At 42.6% G+C, this 7,500-nt stretch overlaps 1 long non-coding RNA gene across 2 annotated transcripts in view; it reads left to right on the top strand.

The window, feature by feature from the left end:
• Positions 1 to 7,500, top strand: part of LOC147030849 (uncharacterized) — a 91,565-nt gene that overhangs the window by 43,348 nt on the left and 40,717 nt on the right. For both annotated transcript variants that reach the window (XR_015055814.1, XR_015055816.1), the window contains exon 3: positions 2,384 to 2,567. This is a non-coding gene — a long non-coding RNA (uncharacterized LOC147030849). The remainder of the gene's footprint in view (positions 1 to 2,383; positions 2,568 to 7,500) is intronic.

The following is a 7,500-nucleotide window of genomic DNA, read 5'->3' as shown; positions in this document are numbered from 1 at the left end:
ATATATATATATATATATATATATATGTATATATTTTTTTGTTACGGCTGTGGAAATTCGCAAACCACCATTCAGGTCCCGTAGGTGAGATATCTCTTCAGTACATGTGTAGTTAGCCCAAATACGTTGTCTAGAGGGAATTTATGTGATCCATCCGGGCTGCGACGCTTTGAGTAAGTCGTTTTTCTTTCCCTATCTTTTATTTAAAACGGACAGAAACTGCCAACGATGCTGGTGGGTTTTTCGCGCCATTCTTCTTCGCGCTTGGTGTGAGGGAGGAGAAGGGGGAGGGGCAGCTCACCGCCGATTGGTGGATGACCAGCATGAGGCGGTCGGGGTGAGGGAACGCCCCTCTTCGAGAACCCTCTAGAAGGAGGGTGGAGCCGAAAACGGGTGTGGTGTGAAGGGCGGAGCCCTGTGGGTTAAAAAGTCAAACACGGAAGGAGCGCTGTTGTTGCTCTTGCTCTCTTCCTGTCTTCCTGCTCGCTCGTCCTCTTCTCTTCCTGGTGGCCGCTGGCCTGGTCTTTTGTGGGGCGGTCCCGAGACCCCGTTGGTGGGACGGAGCGTCGGCCATTCCCCACACCATGACCTAGAGCAACAACGTCCCCCCCCCCTTCTATCCACGCTGGGATAGCGCCGGAAACTCCGTCCGTGGCGTCGAGTGGCCAACACGTGCCGGCGCGAGGCACGCCGGAGAGGACGCGCCTACCACGCCAGGGCACGGAGTCTCGACGGCCTAAAGGGAAGTCACCATTTCTTTTCGGGGTTTTTGTGTGAATGTGTGTTGGCGCCATGTCTTGTAAAGTAGAACTGTGTAAGTGTTTCCATGTGTCGGTCTTATTCGGTTGTAGCTCTGCACTGTTGCTTTTGTTTGGGTTGATATATGTGCATTTTGACTGTTTGGCTGCATATGTGTGCTCTCCGTGTGTCGTGTAAATAAAGTGCTTGCATGTTGAACTGTGCCCGTTTCGCTTCGTCTCCTTCCTTTTAATTAACCCTCCATCCTGCTTCACGTAAAGGGTTCGTAGTGGGCTTAATACGCCCGATAATTAATCGGAACTGTCGAGGCCGACGATAACACCGCTCGGTTATCACTGTAGCACGGAACGGACCGCTTAAGCGGTCCGTGTCCGGAGTCGGCCTGTGGCGAGGTACGATCGCCCAGTCGACCATCCGCGCAGGTACTTAGGTAGATTGAATTTGGCGAGCAACCCGATCCTGCGCGGGTGGGAAATTGGCACGGTCGTGGTGGGGTTAAACCCCCACCCGTGACTAGCTCCCGGCGTTGTTCCGAGAGGGTCACGACAGAATTGTCCATTCCGGTGGGCGAGGTGGCCGTCATTTGAGTCGAGCGGCCAATCGCACGCCGGCGGGCGCGAATTCGCAACAATATAGATGTATATATGTAAATATTATTGCTCACATATACATATATGGGATAAATATATATATATATATATATATATATATATATATATATATATATATATATATATATATATGTACACACACACACACAAACACTTTGTCCTGGGAAGCAACATTACATTGCGGTTTCAGAATATCTCACCTTTGAGCAACTTTTTCTCACACAGCGCTGAAATCCCTTCCCAAAGGTATACCTGCTTATCTCGATATCAAAACTTCGACTGTTTTGTTGAACAAAAAAAAAATTCTGCTGTCTGCAAGTTACAAAGGAGAAAGTCAAAACGTGAATGGGATAGTAATGCGATTATTCTCTGAGCCATCTTCCATACGAACACCCACTGATATAAAACGAGATGGTTTGTTTGCGTGCAATGCTCATATGCAGTTAAGAATACATTAAATCTAATAAGAATAAGATGAAGGTGCTAAACCGACCTTTGAATGGCTATTAGGTCGGGTGTTGATTAAATATAAGGGAAACCATGCAGTTAATGATGTAGATTAAAACGAGACACTAACTTTTATGATGTTAAGGGGAACGTTGTATGTTCGTTATGCGATTGGCCGGGACCATGTTGAAGTGTGGTTTTGCTGAAGTCATGGAGGATATGCAGGCAATGGCAAATACTCTTGGCCACCTAAACTTGTAATGCATAATTAAGATTTGATCGTGAATTTCTTCTTCATTATTATTGTGAAGTGGTGGTTGTTATGGAGAGGTTCCTGGTGGCTGTGACTTCTATTAATCGAGATGTGATTGTTTCAAAGCCCTCGTTTATGAAGTTCAGATGGAGATGGTTTTGAAGCTTTAACTTTTGGTCCAAGTAATGGAACTCTTTGATGGTGTACAGTTCGGTTTATAAAATAAGCAGCCCAGGCTTGCCTGGAGCTGGAAATCTAAATGTAAATTACTGTCCCTCTCTCAAACTGTTTTTTTTCCTCCTACATCCGAAAGAACCTTTGAGTCACAGCGACATCATGATGTGCCTTGATTCTGACAAGGTGCCACGTTCATTTTCTTCGGCAAATTGCCTTCCATCCAGTTTCCAGATGCCTCTCGAGCCATGAACCGAACAGTGCTTGCACCATCTGGGAATGTGATCTCAAGGTGCCTGATACGGATTTCAACAGCCAGGCTGGTAAGAACTACCATAGTGGCTGTGTGCTGAGAGGTGACAGTAGGAACATCGCCCTTTATTTGGATCTCACTCATACACATAATTGTCTCTGTCTCTCTTTTTTGATATATATATATATATATATATATATATATATATATATGTATATGTATATATGTATATGTATATGTATATCTATCTGTATATATATATATGATTGACCCCTCCCACACTTCTCTAGTCCAAGTTGCATGAAGTAACCCAAGACGACTGACACAAGGTGTGTGCTAATGCTGTTTCGAACCCTTCCCAGAGTTCCCCACCAACTATAATGAATAAACTACAACTATAAAGAGTGCCTCAACAACCTCAGCAACAAAACAGCATTAGCACTTACTTTGTGTAAGTATTCTTTGGTTGCTTTATGCAGCTACTTGGGCTGGAGGAGTGTGGGAGGGGTCAATCATTTATTTAATCGTTGCCACCTGGGTGTAGTCGATTAGGTGAGAGCTGATTGACTATTTCCTCCATTCACAGGTGAGAGATGTGCGATGGTCTATATAATATATATGTGTGTGTGTATATATATATATATATATATATGTATATATACATGTATATCTATCTGTATATATATATATATATATATATATATATATATATATATATATATATATATATATATATATATATATATATATATATATATATATATATATGATTGACCCCTCCCACACTTCTCTAGTCCAAGTTGCATGAAGTAACCTAAGACGACTTACACAAGGTGTGTGCTAATGCTGTTTCAAACCCTTCCCAGAGTTCCCCACCAACTATAAAGAATAAACAACAACTATAAAGAGTGCCTCACAACCTCAGCAACAAAACAGCATTAGCACTTACTTTGTGTAAGTATTCTTTGGTTGCTTTATGCAGCTACTTGGGATGGAGGAGTGTGGGAGGGGTCAATCATTTATTTAATCATTGCCACCTGGGTGTAGTCGATTAGGTGAGAGCTGATTGACTATTTCCTCATTCACAGGTGAGAGATGTGCGTTGGTCTATATAATATATGTGTGTGTGTGTATATATATATATATATATATATATATATATATATATATATATATATATATATATATATATATATATATATATATATATATATATATATATATATATATATATGTATATGTATATATACAGTGGGGAGAACAAGTATTTGATACAATGCCGATTTTGCATGTTTTCCCACTTACAAAGCACCGAGAGGTCTGTAATTTTTACCATAGGTACACTTCAACTGTGAAAGACGGAATCTAAAACAAAAATCCTGAAAATCACATTGTATGATTTTAAAATAATTAATTTGCATTTTATTGCATGAAATAAGTATTTGATACATCAGAAAAACAGAACTTAATATTTGGTACAGAAACCTTTGTTTGCAATTACAGAGATCAGACGTTTCCCATAGTTCTTAACCAGGTTTGCACAGACTGCAGCAGGGATTTTGGCCCACTCCTCCATGCAGATCTTCTCCAGATCCTTCAGGTTTCGGGGCTGTCGCTGGGCAACACAGACTTTCAGCTCCCTCCAAAGATTTTCTAATGGGTTCAGGTCTGGAGACTGGCTCGGCCACTCCAGGACCTTGAGATGCTTCGTACGGAGCCACTCCTTAGTTGCCCTGGCTGTGTGTTTCGGGTCATTGTCATGCTGGAAGACCCAGCCACGCCCCATCTTCAATGCTCTTGTTGAGGGAAGGAGGTTGTTGGCCAAGATCTCGTGATACATGGCCCCATCCATCCTCCCCTCAATACGGTGCAGTCATCCTGTCCCCTTTGCAGAAAAGCATCCCCAAATAATGATGTTTCCACCTCCATGCTTCACGGTTGGGATGGTGTTCTTGGGGTTGTACTCATCCTTCTTCTTCCTCCAAACACGGCGAGTGGAGTTTGAACCAAAAAGCTCTATTTTGGTCTCATCAGACCACATGACCTTCTCCCATTCCTCCTCTGGATCATCCAGATGGTCATTGGCAAACTTCAGACGGGCCTGGACATGCGCTGGCTTGAGCAGAGGGACCTTGCGTGCGCTGCAGGATTTTAATCCATGACAGCGTAGTGTGTTACTCATGGTTTTCTTTGATACTGTGGTCCCAGCTCTCTTCAGGTCATTGACCAGGTCCTGCTATGTAGTTCTGGGCTGATCCCTCACCTTTCTCATGATCATTGAGGCTCCACGAGGTGAAATCTTGCATGGAGCCCCAGACCGAGGGAGATTGACTGTAATCTTGAACTTCTTCCATTTTCTAATAATTGCGCCAACAGTTGTTGCATTCTCACCAAGCTGCTTGCCTATTGTCCTGTCGCCCATCCCAGCCTTCTGCAAGTCTACAATTTTGTCCCTGATTTCCTTGGACAACTCTCTGGTCTTGCCCATTGTGGAGAGGTTGGAGTCTGATTGATTGAGTGTGGACAGCTGTCTTTTATGCAGATAACGAGTTCAAACAGGTGCAGTTAATACAGGTAATGAGTGGAGAATGGGAGGGCTTCTTAAAGACAAAACTAACAAATCTGTGAGAGCCAGAATTCTTCCTGGTTGGAAGGTGATCAAATACTTATTTCATGCAATAAAATGCATATTAATTATTTAAAAATCATACAATGTGATTTTCAGGAGTTTTGTTTTAGATTCCGTCTTTCACAGTTGAAGTGTACCTATGATAAAAATTACAGACCTCTCGGTGCTTTGTAAGTGGGAAAACCTGCAAAATCGGCAGTGTATCAAATACTTGTTCTCCCCACTGTATATATATATATATACCTCAAGGAATGCACCTGATCATTGCCAATCAGTTTCATCTCATTATGGCAGCAATGTATCCATCTGCGAATGGATTTCTTCAGCAGGATAATGCCCCATGCCACAAGGCAACGATTGTCGAGAAATGGTTCCACAAACATGACAGTGAATTCAGCTTACTGCAGTGGCCCATAGACACAACCGCGATGAAGTTGTGCCAATGGGCCTATCACTTTCCCATCGCAGGTGGTCTCTGTCTTCTACTGTCTCCTTTCTGGTCTTGCACCCTCTGCTCATTTCTGTACTTTGTCTTTCTTTCTGTACTTTGTCCCCCACCCCCAGGTGTCTGCTGGCCGCACATGGTCTGCCATCAATGCCCTTCTAGTGAAACGACAGTAATCTAGAATCGCTGTTTACCTCCACTCATTTGTTCCTCTTTTTCCCACTGATGGAACCAACTTCCACATTCTCTTTAATCTCATTCTTTGTGCTCCAGGTCTTCAAGACTGCCGTTTACCACCATTGCTTATCATCCCCAATCCAAAACCATGATCTTTTCTACCCCCTTTAATTCCCCTCCCCCCAGCCCACTTCCTTCTAAATTTAGTTTTCCATTCCTGAGAGTTTGCTTCTGGATCGCTCTTGTCCACCCCATGCATTCTCCCCTACCCCTCATTTTTACCTGGATCCCTTGTTTGTCCATCTCCCTCTATTTTGTTCTTCAAGCCTGCTGTTGGTGTGTTCTCTCTCTCTCTTTTCTCTCTCTCTCTTTCTCTCTCTCTCTTTTCTCTCTCTCTTTTCTCTCTCTCTTCTCTCTCTCTCTCTTTTCTCTCTCTCTTTTCTCTCTCTCTTTTCTCTCTCTCTTTTCTCTCTCTCTCTTTTCTCTCTCTCTTTTCTCTCTCTCTTTTCTCTCTCTCTTCTCTCTCTCTCTCTTTTCTCTCTCTCTTTTCTCTCTCTCTTTTCTCTCTCTCTTTTCTCTCTTCTCTTTTCTCTCTTCTCTCTTCTTTTCTCTTTTCTCTTCTTCTCTTCTTCTCTTCTTCTCCTCTTCTCTCTTCTCTCTTCTCTCTTCTCTCTTCTCTTTTCTCTCTCTCTCTCTCTCTTTTCTCTCTCTCTCTCTTTTCTCTCTCTCTCTTTTCTCTCTCTCTCTTTCTCTTTCTCTCTCCTGTTCATTTTGTTCTGTTGCATTCTGACCCATTCTTTGTTTTAACTCTTCTTCCAGGAGCTTTGACTTTGTATTCAAAAAAGGTTGTGATTTTTTTTTCGTATAACATCTCTATCATCATGGGATGCATTTAAAATGCTTCTCTCCTCCACATAATTTTGTTGTTTTTGGCTTTTATTTGCTTAACAACATTTGTATTACAAGGACCATCATCTTGCCTAAAATAAAATGTCAAAGAAAAACAAGACCAACAGGAAGGCTGTAGGTGCTGAGTGCAATGACCATCCATCTGTCGACTCCAACAATTGGATATTACTTAGACATTGTTCCTCTTGAAACGGTCCTAAGTCATTGTTGATGTTAGAACTCAAACAGTTGTGGATGGTTTTGAAAGATGTGATTTTGAAGGTTCTCCGAATGGTTTGGATACACGTATGGTTGAAGCTGTTGTGGATGCGAGGTAGTACGATGTAATCAGTGCCCTCATGGAAGAAGGTTGAATAAGCAATGTCTAAACAAATCCCTTTTTTATCATTTGGTGAATAATGATACACCAGTTCTCTCATCATCCAGATGGGAAGCCTGCTCTTGCTGGTGGCATCGTGAAAATTATACAGACCCACAGAAATTAGATCATATGGGGTGGAGGAAATGTCAGAGATGTATAGCATCTCAGAAGAAGCAGATTTTTTTTTTTTTTTTTTTTTTTTTTTTTGTATACCTTGGTCGAGGCTCGTATGAGAGCTAACACACAACTCACAGCAAGGAGGCATGAGACAAGAGGGGCGGGAGTGGAAGGGACAAAACAGTGGGGAACAGACACATTAGGTGAACTGTGGAAGGGAGAGGGATGGGGATGGGACGGGGAACATGGCGAAGAGAAGATGGACATTACAGGGACTTTCAGGAAGGAAAGCAGGAGAATTGAAGGAAGTGGGCTTGGGTGGATTATCGGGGGTAGAAAAGATCGAGGATTTGGATGGGGGAAGA

This window comes from Eptatretus burgeri, chromosome 3, assembly GCF_056783735.1.
Source record: "Eptatretus burgeri isolate ZD-2024b chromosome 3, Ebu_testis_v1, whole genome shotgun sequence".
Lineage (NCBI taxonomy): Eukaryota > Metazoa > Chordata > Myxini > Myxiniformes > Myxinidae > Eptatretus > Eptatretus burgeri.
This window is presented reverse-complemented; position numbering and strand designations above follow the sequence as displayed.